This window comes from Grammomys surdaster, unplaced genomic scaffold, assembly GCF_004785775.1.
Source record: "Grammomys surdaster isolate TR1022 unplaced genomic scaffold, NIH_TR_1.0 125877, whole genome shotgun sequence".
NCBI classification, from domain to species: Eukaryota; Metazoa; Chordata; class Mammalia; order Rodentia; family Muridae; genus Grammomys; species Grammomys surdaster.
This window is the reverse complement of record NW_021620702.1, coordinates 735,186-748,584: the sequence shown is the minus strand read 5'-3', so window position 1 is coordinate 748,584 and position 13,399 is coordinate 735,186. Positions and strand designations below refer to the sequence as shown.

The 13,399-nt window shown below is 46.9% G+C and overlaps 1 pseudogene; it reads right to left on the bottom strand.

Annotated features, from left to right (window-relative positions):
- Positions 1–5,945: 5,945 nt before the first annotated feature.
- On the bottom strand, positions 5,946–6,620 carry LOC114608178 (annotated as a pseudogene).
- Positions 6,621–13,399: the final 6,779 nt, after the last annotated feature.

Below are 13,399 nucleotides of genomic sequence, written 5' to 3'. Positions count from 1 at the left end.
ATGCCCACTTCTGGTGTGTCTGAAGAGAGTGACAGTGTACTTACAATAAATAAATAAATAGGACTGGTGAGATGGCTCAGCGGTTAAGAGCACTGACTGCTCTTCTAGAGGTCATGAGTTCAAATCCCAGCAACGACATGGTGGCTCACAATCATCTGCAATGAGATCTGATGCCCTCATATGGGTGTCTGGAGACAGCTACGGTGTACTCACATATAATAAATAAATAAATAATCTAAATAAATAAATAAATAAATGGAATTATAAAAAAATATTGAAAGTCTAGGGGAGGGGAAACCATGAAAAAAAAATATTGTATGAGCTGAGTATGGCAGCCCACACCTTTAATTCCAGAACTCTGGAGGCAGAGGCGAGTGGATCTCTGTAAATTCTTTAATCAGCTCAATGACTGGGATACTCCCAAACTTCCACTTTGCGAACACCTCCCCCCCCATACTCCTGAGATATCACTTACTAAAATCTATATTCCATCTTTACTACCCTAGACTGGATCTTATTCCCTTCCTGGCATGGTGATTCTTCTTTTTGTTCTGTCTCTTTGGCCCATGAATTCTAAAGTCCTGCCTCTATCTCTCTGCCCAGTCATTGGCCACCGGCAACTTTATTCACCAACCAAAGCCAACTGAGGGGAGGGACCCTCGGCATCTTACATGCGAAATCTCCTGCAATTTTGGGAACCCAATGAACATAATACAAGTAAGTGTTAAACCAAACCCACCACATAAGGGTCTATGATACCCCTGGACTCAAATGGTATGTAAAGGTAAAGAGTGTTTTATTCTGTAGAAGTCTAGCATGTTGGGGTCTTCCATTTACCAAGATGGAGACATCCAAGTAAGCTTGCAGACCCAACTTAAAGCATAATAGGGGAATTCCAGGGAGGGGTAGGTGCCCTTTATCTTAATTGGTTGGCTCTATATCTAGGCACATTCTAGAACTATTGCTGGGAGGGACTGGAAACTGTTGCTGGGGAAGCCTGGAAACTGTTGTTGACTCTGCCCCTGCTTCAGGCCAGGTGGTGGGGCAGATTTCTAGAAACTGACTTGCTTGGACTTGTCCAGTTTTAGGAAACAGAAATTAAGGCCTAGTCTCCTGTCCTGCCAGTTTGAAGCCTGTCATGGAGTCAGCCTGTCTCAGTCCCCTCAGCGGCTCATAACCATAATCCTAGCACTTGGGAGACTGAAGCAGAAGGATTCCAGCAATTTGAGGCCAGCCTGGGCTACAGTGTGAGACACTGTCTAGAAGAAGAGGAGAGGAATTGGAACACGTGTGTAATCCCAGCACACGGGAGGCCAAACAGGGAGGTCATATGTTTGAGGCTAGCCTGGGCTCCTTTTTATGCAGCCATGAGATGACCCACATTTGGGGTGGGTCTTCCCACCTCAATTTTAATGTAGCCTAGAAAAATCCCTTACAGACACATCTGAGATTTGTCTCCAGGGTGATTCTGTAACGCCAGGGAAATGCTAGTGATTCGCCCCCACCCCCCCCCCAAAATAGACAGGAGCCAATCTGATGCAACTCACAGCAGGGTCTTTATTCTATTCAAGCTACCTCTGGTCCTCCCAATGCACCACTGTTGCACAGGACTGTTTTGGTGGTGAGGGAACCCCGAATGTCTATCAGTATAAGACGTTATAGTAAGTACCAAGCAGGGCATCTGTGTGCAAGCATCTCATTGGAAAGCTACCGTGGCCTTTAACATAATTGGCTGGTGCTGGGAGTCATATCATAAACTTAATTTCCGATCCCCTCTGCATTGGTGGTCGTTAGGCAATGGGTGGGCTTGTAACCTGGGGTGCAGGTTTGTTGGGGAAATAACCTGGAGATGCTGGTTTTGTAGAGGGCGTAACCTGGAGACAATGGTCTTGTTGGGGATTAGCCTAGAGACTGGAGCTAGGCTCGGGTTTTGTTGGGGAACAACTTGGAAACTAATGCTAGGTACCAGCCTGTTAGTTTACCTGAGTTCAAACTTAGGTCAGGTTCTCTAATGGAGTCTGAACTTAAAAGATTTGGCCTCTCAATTCTAGAGCCTGCGAATTAACAATCTAAAACTGTAACAAATTTATTAGTATTCTGTCTAAACTCCACCTCCACAGTTATCTGGCAACACCCAGGTATGCTCCACCCCACAGTTACCTGGCAACAGCCAGGTAGGCGTGTCCACTATAAAAGGGGCTGCTTGCCTCCTCTCTCTTATTCTCTTACTCTCCTGCCTCTAGCTTCACTCTGTCTCCTTGCCGTTCTCCCCTTCCCTTCCCCCTCTCTCCACATGGTCATGGCCGGCCTCTATTCCTCTACCTCTCTGCTCTCTCTCTCTCTCTTCTCTTCCCTATCTCCTGAATAAACCCCCTCCCCTTTGGAACCATTTGGTCTGCTGTTGTCTGTTCTAAGCTACGAGCCGAAGTCTAACATTGGTGCCGAAACCCGGGATACGAAGACTTCAGGAACCTCGAGACCCATGCGGCCGCCAGCAGCTGCAGCTGGCTGCTGTGAGGCTGCTGTGACCATACAAGACCCACGCCATGTGGCCTGCCGCAACTCCACCACCACAGCTGCCACCACTACACCACTCGGGCTTCATCTGCTGTTACCTGCCATCACTGACCATGTGAATTTCCACCGCTGCTGCAGACCAACTCCATCCACCGCTGAGAGGCTCACAAAACTTCCACCACGTGAGCTGTGCCACTGCAGCCCCCACATGGTGCTCTGCCATGTGGGCTAGGCAGCCAGACAGGTCTACACAGACCTCACGGTTCCACCTTTCCTGATACCAGACTGCACAAGCCCGCAAACACACACCGGCATATTAATTGGTAAGGAGTTTCCAATTGGCGAGAGGAACCCTGGATGCTCAGTTAGGGTCTGGCCAACCTTCCCTGGGCTAAGGGGTTGGCTTTTCATTTCCCCAGTCCATATGACTGGCCTCTAGCTGAACTACGACCTAGGACATTGGCCATAGGGTGATTTCCCTCTCAGAAATAGCTCCCAGCCCCTCCCTCCTCAAGCTCTAGCAGCTGCCAGAAATCCTGGTACCAGGTGGGCTATTTTCTGCTGGACTAGCTCCTTGGAGGGCCCTAGATATTCTCATGATGACCTGATTATCTAGCCTGAGCCTGATTTTTCATTGCCAGCTTTTCTTTCAGGACGCCGACTGATAGCTCGGTAACAGCTGTCACCCACTTGGTACCACATTGTCTTTGTACCCACAGACACCCCACTGGATTGTCTACTGAAAAACCTCAAATCTCTAAAATTAACGCCTGATTTGAGGCCTTCCAAACTGATACACCTCTGCAATAAGGTCTGGTTTCAATACCCTCTAGATAATGGACTAAAGTAGCCATGTAATGGCACACTAGACCCAACTATTTTAAGGGGTCTTAACACATACTGCCAGCAGTCTGGTAAATGGAAACAAATGCTTGAGTATTTATCTACCTTCGTTATACTCCTTCCATGTGTTCTTCCTGTTCCCCACCCCAGGTTCTATTAGCTATGAAACCTGCTCAACACACACCTCTTTCTAATTTTTCTTTTTTAATTAAACCAAAATGGGGGAATTGCTGAGACTCTAGTGGACGTCTGCAGGTTTACATCAGACCAGCTAGACTTGTTTCCCCACGTGCACAACCATCCGCACAAAGGGCTTTCCTTCTTCCTCTCTTCCTGGGACTTGTAAAGTGAGTGCTAGCAGTGCCTTCCGCTACAAAAACAACTAACATGAACGTTGCTGTGATATGGGAGACGCTTGCTTTTCCTTGCCCACTGCAAACTCTAGCCACCAGAGACACTGGGCAGCAACTTCCAGGGCTAGCAGGAAGTCCCGCCCTGCTGCCACTGCCGCCCAACCCCCCACAAGCCATACGATCCAGCTTTCTTATTCTGGTCCTAGCCAAATGTTTCTTTGCTAATACAAAAATGGGCTTTTCTCTACCCACACAACCCGCCAAAGTTACTTAAGACAAGATAAGAAAGGCTCTGTCTTGATATATTTTTACTACTGCTATTAAATTCTATTCAGTTACAACCAATCCTTATAGCTCTCAATCTTGTCAGAAGTCTGCTGATAGTATTTTTTAAGCTTATGGCCGATAGAATTCCCAAAGCCTCTAACAGTTAACCCAAGATGGTTTCAGAAGACTTGGACACTGGACTCCTAGAAGATACAGCCTGGATTGTATGTGATGATATAGTCACTAACAAACGCAGTGGGCTAGACTGGATGCTCTGAGTCAAATGACTTAGCTAAGTCAAACCAAGGTAAGTCATTTCTCATGACACGCGAATCCATTCCACAGAAAAAGCCCCTACGTCTTCCGCACTTGGAAGCCAAATCTCTTGACTTCGCCTAAGAGATTATGGAGACCACGGGAACTGTTGGCTAGTAGACTCTGTCATTTTTAAAAAATAATATATAACTGGTAGATTATTGTTTACTCTTTCTCAGACTTCTGACTACATTGACAGCTAAGTTTTCACAGATATTATCTGTTACCTCATTACCTAAACTGAGTTGCCATCAATTAAATCCTTCATATTTTCTCTTCTTGCTATGCCACTGTTATCTGAGTTCCTATAAACTTGCCTAACTCTAATAAAACATTCCACTATACGATCCAACAAAGGCTCATCTTAAAGACTGCTCATGTTGTTAACTCATGCTGTTATCTTGTTTGTAAACTCATAAGCTACAGGAAACCCACTCAGATCTACCTCTCATGGACCAAATAGACACCATCCAGATCTTGTCAAGTCCAAGCACATCCAAAACAGCTCCAGAGAAGCAACCTCCAGATGTTCCATCTCCTGTCACATACACAGCTGCTTCTACTGGACCTGTTCCTTCTGACCTATCCTCAGATGGCTCGCTCCATAGACCCTGGACAGCAGGAAACAGCCAACTCTCCTAAGACTGGACAAACATCCTCCATACCCATTCTTCTAGGTTCCCCCTAAAGACACGTTGCCCCAATGCCAGCAGGAAGTAGCCAGATATCACTACGACCCTATTCCTGCCTTGCCATCACCTTTTTCTAATTTTTCTCTTTTAATTAAACCAAAACGGGGGAATGTTAGTATTCTGTCTAAACTCCACCCCCACAGTTATCTGGCAACACCCAGGTATGCTCCTCCCCACAGTTACCTGGCAACAGCCAGGTAGGCGTGCCCACTATAAAAGGGCTGCTTGCCTCCTCTCTCTTATTCTCTTACTCTCCTGCCTCTAGCTTCTCTCTGTCTCCTTGCCCTTCTCCCCTTCCCTTCCCCTTCTCTCCACATGGTCATGGCCGGCCTCTATTCCTCTACCTCTCTGCTCTCTCTCTGCTCTCTCCTCTTCCCTATCTCCTGAATAAACCCCTCCCCTTTGGAACCATTTGGTCTGCTGTTGTCTGGTCTAAGCTGCGTGCCAAAGTCTGACAAAATTCATCTCACATCACCTTGATTTCTGGAAATATCACTTTTTTCCTAGCTAGGCCTGATGGGAGCTTTATTTGGAGAACAGACACACCTTCTCCTCCTGAGCAATCTTCTCAGAGCACTGGAACAGGATGCAGTAATCAAACTTTGGAAGACTAAGCTAGACAGAATGGCCTGTCAAAATAACTGTCCAGAAGAGAGGCTTCAGACCTGAGCAATCCAGTATGATCCAAGATGGCTGTTGCAGGCAGAACATACTGTTCTGTTTGGATAGCTCACGGCACCCTGGGGCCCCACTGTCCTGGCTCTCTCTCCTGGGCTGTCCCTTAAGGAATATGACAGCAATGACTATAAAATTATTAATGACACTCTGAGTTCAAGGTTCAAAGGGAAGAAACAAAGGCAGTGGAAAGGGGCTCCTTTTCTTTGCTGCCAGGAAGGCAGGGTGTGGAGAGGCAGGTTCCGCCCTCCCTGTGCAGCAGCTCAGGACCTGGATATGTTTCTCAGGGAGGACTGATGCCCATTTCCTCCTGCAAGGCTGTTGGGGACTGCCCCCAACATTGCTGGTAGATATTGAGGACTCACAGGGACCTGCACCCAAGGGATCAACTCAGAGAGCAACACTTGCAGGCTCTAAGCATACACTTGCTCTGACCATAGAGGCAGGGGGTCCAAAGAGTGCTACCAAGGTGTACATGGATTGACCGGTCTGCGCAGCCTCAAAACGCTTTATCACAATCTCTCCCAGCATATCGGTGGGCATCCCCAGCAAAGTGTGGAGTACATCCCTGGATCACATAGGCTAATTTCTCATAGTCAGTCCACAAAACAGACAGGTGTTTGTATATCTGGGGAGTCTCTATTCCCATCCAGGAAGTGAAGATATACAAGGCCCAGAGAGCCTTCAGGCAGGCTCTGGAGCTGGCTTAGGTCAAGGGTAGACAGTGAGTTCTGAGGATGTTCTTGTAGAATCTGGGCACCCTCTGGACCCTGAGGAATTTCAGGGTGCAGCATCCTGTGGTTTCCTCTAGAACTGCAGACATCTCATGGCAATAGGGGCTGTAGAACATCATTCCTCTGGAGCCTGTGCACAGCAGCATCTTTTGCAGAGGGATGAGAGGGATGTGGTCCAGGTACAGCAGGCCAATGCCACGGCTGCTCGCCCTGGGGGGATACATCTGCCCAAACACTTCTTCTTCTTCTTTTTTTTTTTTTTTTTTTTTCGAGACAGGGTTTCTCTGTGTAGCCCTGGCTGTCCTGGAACTCACTCTGTAGACCAGGCTGGCCTCGAACTCAGAAATCTGCCTGCCTCTGCCTCCCAAGTGCTGGGATTAAAGGCGTGTGCCCCACCACCCGGCAAACACTTCATTTTTAAGCCATTACTTTTCTCCCTCGTTCCCATAGGCTAATGTTCATCTCATAATGAAAAAAAAAATCTGTTCTGTTTCCAAAATCCCCATAGTAAAGTTGACCAGATATCTGTGAGTTTGAGGCCAGCCTGGTCTACAGGTTGAGTTCCAGGACAGCCAGGGCTACACAGAAATCTTGTCTGTAAACCCCCCCCCAAAAAAAATTAACTAAAATCCCCATAATCTTTTAATAGTTCCAATACTTTTAAAATTTTTAAGTCTCTTCTAAAACTCAAGGTGGTCTCTTCACGGTGAGCTCCTTCCTATAAAACCAAAAGTTAGGTAGTTCCAATGGACCATGGCATAGAATAAACACCCCTATCTCAAAGGAGGGATTGGGGGCACAGCAAGAAATGCTCAGACTTAAGTAGGATTGAAAGGAGACAAAGAAAACAGCAAGCCCTAACATCCAGGTGACATCACCCTGGCACTCCTGATGGAGTCACAGGCTTCAAAGGATTCAGGCGGTCCCAGCATCTGTCTCTGCCTTCTGCAAACATAGAGCCTCTGTCTTGGGCCATTTCATTCTGTGCTTGGGACTTTCATAACCAGACTTCCTCTGATTCTGGCATCTTCAACCTCCTGGGGCCTTCATTTCTACTCAGGGTTTGCCTTCATAGCTTTGTGTAATGACTCCACAGGACCTGGCATCACATACTGCTTGATCCCAGAGCCTTCTGAAATCTTAATATAAATATCCATGGCTTTTCCTCCTCCCCCTCAAGATTTATTTATTTTATTTATATGAGTATACTGTAGCTGTCTTCAGACACACCAAAAGAGGGCATCAGATTCCATTACAGATGGTTGTGAGCCACCATGTGGTTGCTGGGAATTGAACTCAGGAACTCTGGAAGAACAGTCAGTGCTCTGACTCTAAGCCATCTCTCCAGACCCTGTGTATAGTCTGGTAGCCTGGGACCACAGGGGCTAAGGTTTCTGCTTATCAAGGCTGTTGTGGAGCGAGAACTCCTTGAGTGGCTTTCCCAGTTCAGGCTCTTTCCTTTCGAATGAGTCTGTATTCTCCCATGTTCGAGCCCCAATGAGTCAGTATTTCTTAGGGCAGTTTTCCTGTCTTCTATAACTTTAAATGCGCCCCTTTCTTCACCAGTTTGCACAGTTTCAAATTAATGCTCCTTTTCACTGCAGATCTGAAGAGAAGCAGTGAGCACAAAAATACATTAGAAACTGTTGTGGTTGTTTGTATATGCTTGGCTCAGGGAGTGGCACTATTTGGAGGTGTGGCCTTGCTGGAGTAGGTGAGTCACTGTGGGTGTGGGCTTTAAGACCCTCATCCTAGCTGCCTGGAAGCCAGTCTTCTCCTAACAGGCCTCAGATGAAGATGTAGAACTCTCACTCCTCCTGCACCATGCCTGACTGGATGCTGCCATGCTCCCACCTTGATGACAATGGACTGAACCTCTGAACCTGTAAGCCAGTCCCAATGAAATGTTGTCCTTATAAGAGTTGCCTTGGTCATGGTGTCTGTCTAAGACAACTGTGAAGACAGGTGAAGGAAAGTGCATGCAGGTCATGGTACCTCAGTTTGAAAGACTTCAGGGTCTGGGTAAAAGAAGGCCTAGGAGGGCTCTAGTGGAGAACAGGAGGCACTGAGAAGTCAAGGGCACAGGCATCAAGAGTCTCATCTGAGGGATGGAGAGATGACTCAGTGGTTAAGGGCACTGGCTGCTCTTCCAGAGAGAGGTCCTGAGTTCAATTCCCAGCAACCACATGGTGGCTCACAACCGTCTGTGATGGGACCTGATGCCCTCATCTGGTGTGTAGATATACATGCAGGTAGAGTATCATATACATAAACATAATCCTTTAAAAAAAAAAAAAAGAGGTTGGGCGGTGGTGGTGCACACCTTTAATCCCAGCACGTGGGAGGCAGAGGCAGGCAGATTTCTGAGTTCGAGAGTTCGAGGCCAGCCTGGTCTACAGAGTGAGAACATGTATTATTTTATTTATGTGAGCACACTGTAGCTGGCTTCAGACACACCAGAAGAGGGCGTCGGATCCCACTAAAGATGGTTGTGAGCCACCATGTGGTTGCTGAGAATTGGACTCAGGACCTCTGGAAGAGCAGTCAGCTCTCTTAACCTCTGAGATACCTCTCCAGCCTGGTGGCTGTTTTTGTTTTTTTTAATGATCATTTGCCTGTGTTCATGAACCGGAAGATTAATTAGTAAAGACATATTCATCCTCTCCAAACTGATGGAAGTGAAAACCCAATAAATCCTGTTATTTTTGTTGATTCTCACAATTGGTTCTGACAGTTAATAAGGTTAAGAGCCCTATGAGGAAGAAAGACCAAGAGTCGGGAGGTGGCTTGGAGATAATGTGCTTACCATGAGCGTTGGCGACCTGAGTTTGGATCCCCAGAAGTCATACGAAACCTAGCATCATAATACATACATATGGGGATCCAGCACCCCAACACTGAAATGACAGAGAGAGACTCTTGGGCTTGCTTGCTTAGCACACACAGCTGCAAACAAGAGATCCTGTCTCACACAAGGGGGAAAGGCAGGCCTGAGCTTCCCCCTCTTCCTGAGGTGGTCCTTTGCAAGTGTTCCATGGCACTGAAACACACACAAACACACACACAAACACGCACACACACCCCAAGGTGGGGTTCAAAAAATAAGAAAGGAAAAATGAGAGACGTTAGTTAATCAGCCAGGTACTAAAACATGTTATGGATTTGTAGTAACTGAAACAATGTAAACTAGGTGTAACAGTTCATGTCTACAATCCCATCCTGGGGAGGCTGAGGTGAAAAAATTGCCTTATCTATGTAGCAAGTTCCAGATTAGCCTGCCACACCCAGACTCGGTGGGAGGGGAGAGGTGGGGAAGGGAGGGAAGGCGAGGAGCCATAGAGAAAACAGAAACAAGCAGAGGGCACTGCAGTTACTTTCCCATAAATGCTGCAGAGACCAACTAAATAAAAGCCATCAAGGTGGTGGCTGCCTTTAATCACAGAACTCAAGAGGCAGAAGCACAGGGATCTGAGTCTGAAGCTAGCCTGGTCTACACAGTGAGTTTCAGGACAGCCAGGGCTACACAGAGAAATCCTAATAAAAAAAAAACAAAAAAAGTCATTAAGGAAAAGCCATTGAATCTTTTTTGTTTTAAAAAAAGGTTTATCCATTTAATTACTGTAGCTATTTTCAGACATCCCATAAGAGGGCATCAGATCCCGTTACAGATGGTTGTGAGCCACCATGTGGTTGCTGGGATTTGAACTCAGGACCTCCAGAAGAACAGTCGGGGCTCTTAAACACCGAGCCATCTCTCCAGCCCAAAGCCATTGAATCTTATCCTTCTTTAGTTCCTGTCATCAACTTGACACAGGCAAAGGTCACTTGTGGGGTTGGAGGCATGTCACCATGGTGAAGGGTACCATCTGCTCTTCCAGAGGACTCAGTTCTATTCCAACACCAATATGGCATCTCACAACTGTTTGTATTTCCAGTTCCAGAAGATCCATTACCCTTCTCTGGCCTGTATGGTTACCAGACATACATGTGGTGCACATACAAGCATTCCGGCGAAACAGTCAAACACATGACACATTTTAAAAAAAAATCGAAAAGTCATCTGGAAAGAAATCTCAGTTGAGGGATTGCCTCTATCGAATTGGCCTGTAGGTACATCTGTGGAGAGTTGTCTTGATTATTGATTGATTGGGAAGGCCCACTGTAGACATCCACCCTTGAGGAGGTGGTGATGCTTAGTTCTACAACAAAGATGACTGAGCGTAAGTCAGAGGGGACAAGCCACTAGGCCTTGTCTTTCACACGGCTCCAGACACAAGTTCTCTCAGCGAGGGGCTGATACCTAGAAGTGTAAACCAAAATAAACCACTTCCTCTATGTCCCCAAGTTGCTTTTGCTCAGGGTGCATTTATCACAGTAACAGGAAAGAAAAAACAAAAAAACAAAACCTGTGTGGACTGGTTCCTGCAAGCACAGCTGCTGTAAATTTGTAGGAGCCCCAGTCAGTTTACAGCCTTTCTCCCAATCTTCCAATTTTTACAATTTTCCTCTTTGGTCCTCTGCAATGTACCCTGGACCTTGCTGAGGTGGTGTTATTTCAGGGCTGAACCCTCAACCAGCCTTCTCAGCATCCTGTGCAGCTATGGGTCTTGGCATTCACTGCCATTCCTTGCAAGTCTCGATTCTCTGATTAGTCCTGAGAGTAGCCTTTATCTTACAAACAGATACTTGGGTTGTGTGAGGCCATGTTAATTCAGCTAAGCAGCCATGTTGGGTTCCCCCCTAGGGTCTAGGACCTCATCAGGGTTACAATATTAGGGATGGATCCTCGGGTAGAACGGACCTCAAATACATTCAGGGAGTCGTTGGCTTCCCCAGGAACAATCTAAATATCCTGCGTGATGGGTTGGTATTCTACATCATAGAGTTCACAGCTGCATAAGATCATTATTGCTTTTGCTGCCACCGACCCGTGTAGCACACTCTAGCTTTTCTCTTCACAGAAGATCCCAGACCCAGTTCCAGCCTAATTGCTCTATATCCCTCATCTGAGGCGTATAGTGTCTTCAACAAGAGGCTGTTATCAGCTAGTTCTGATGGGCACCCACCAGAATCGGCAAGAACCTCTATTATTTTGGAGGCCTCTAAGGCCTCCCCCGTCAGCTGCTTCTGTGTCAGTATCCTACGCCTGGCATCAGGGAGTTAGTTTAGTGACCTAATGTTTCTAGGGCCAGCATAGCCTAGCCTCGGAAGGCATCATCTACCTTAAACTCTCTTTCATTTTATGTGTATTGGTGTTTTGTCTGCATGTGTGTTATGTCACATATGCATATGGTCCCTGAGGAGCCCAGAACAGGGCGTCAGATTGATTCCCAGGGACTGTTGTCACAGACAGTAGTAAGCTGTCACGTTGGAGCTGAACCCTGATCCTCTGGAGGAACAGCTAGAACTTTAACCCAGGGAGCGCTCTCTCCAGCCTCTCTCTTTCCACCTTTATGTGGGCTCTAGAGATTAGGTCTCCAGGTTTGCTCCTTTACCTGCTCAGTCATCTCCCTAGCCCTGAATAATTCCTGTTCCGTTTTTTTAAAAAAAAAAAATGTAAGTAAAGGCTTTATTTATAATTAAAATGACTTCATCCAAAAGAAAACTTGTCTCTACTCCAAGAAGAGAAAACTATAGTGAAAATATTCCAAATACATATTAAATAGACATGCTTTGTTTAAAACATGAGATCAAAACAAACATCTCCTTGAATGGATGTAGGAGATAGATACGGCTAAGGGTTGAAGCAGTAGCACAGTGGGCCACAGGGCAAGCAACCACAGATGCCAGGAGTCAGACCCTTCTGAAACAGGATGTTCTGTGGCGTGACAGGTGGGTGTGTGACATTGTGACACCTCTGCTGGGTTCTTTCCATTAACAAGTGCTTGCCTGGACTGAGTGTTTAGAAGGGCGGAGGAGACCAGGCTAGCCAACCCATGAGGCTATCATGCCGAATGAGCCTGAGCCAGCAGCAGACTGGGAACAGATTAGCAAATTAGTTCCTGTCAAAGGAATTTTTTTTTCAAACCTCCTGTTGCACTAAGAATGTAAATTGTGCTGATGAATGTAAATCAAGACACTCTCAAAATCCATCAGTAGAAAGAGAAGGACCCTCCAAGTTCAAAGTGCACTGGTGTATTTAGTAGCCATTACAGCCTTCTTCCTAATGAGCTCCCTATCCTGGTGTAAACGAAAATTCTTTCTCAGGGGAAGATGTAAGCCATACCTACTGTTCCTCCCGTGGTTCCAATGAACAGAGGCACAGACCCACCAGAGTTCTCCCTGGAAAGCCAGTGAGTTTATGGAACTTCTGTACAGAGCCCGGATGAGAAGTTACGAGCGTCCGAATGCTTCCCCTCCCAAAAGGCCACATCCCCAAAGTCTTTGCTGTGGTTGAGGGTGAATGACTTTCCCACAGCTGAAGGACGGAGCCCCTTTCCCCTGTTTTTCCTCCAATCATGAATACTCCAGCCCCTCCCTAAGGCAGCATTGCTGTACACACCGGTGAGGGTCTCTGACCACCTCTGCCCAGGAAGGATGAGAACAGTCCCTGCCCACGAAGGATGTGAACCACAAACCCAGCTAGGAGGAGGTTTCAAGCAGACACAGCGGAATTCCCCAGGCGTGGCGGTTGTTTACCAAAGCTAGTCCCTGTACGACATCTGCACGACATCTGTGGCAGGAAAAACTTTATTTACCAAATTCCCTTGTAGTTTGTGTTCTCGCGTTATCCAAACGCCAATCTAGGAAATCTGGATTGGGAAAGGCCTTGCAGTGGGGGTGAAGGGACGTCCCGTGTTAGCTACGGTCACAGCATTGCCGGATTTTTGACCTCCCTGTCCTGTGATGGCTGGCCACAAGAGATACTTACAGGTCACCAAATATTCTCTAGCCCAGCACACACCACACCTCCTTAACCACCCTTAGCAATGACCCTTTTAGCAGGTGCTAAAAGGAGAAATCTTCAGCTCCCCACTCCCGTCTCCACCTCTCCAACCCCCCC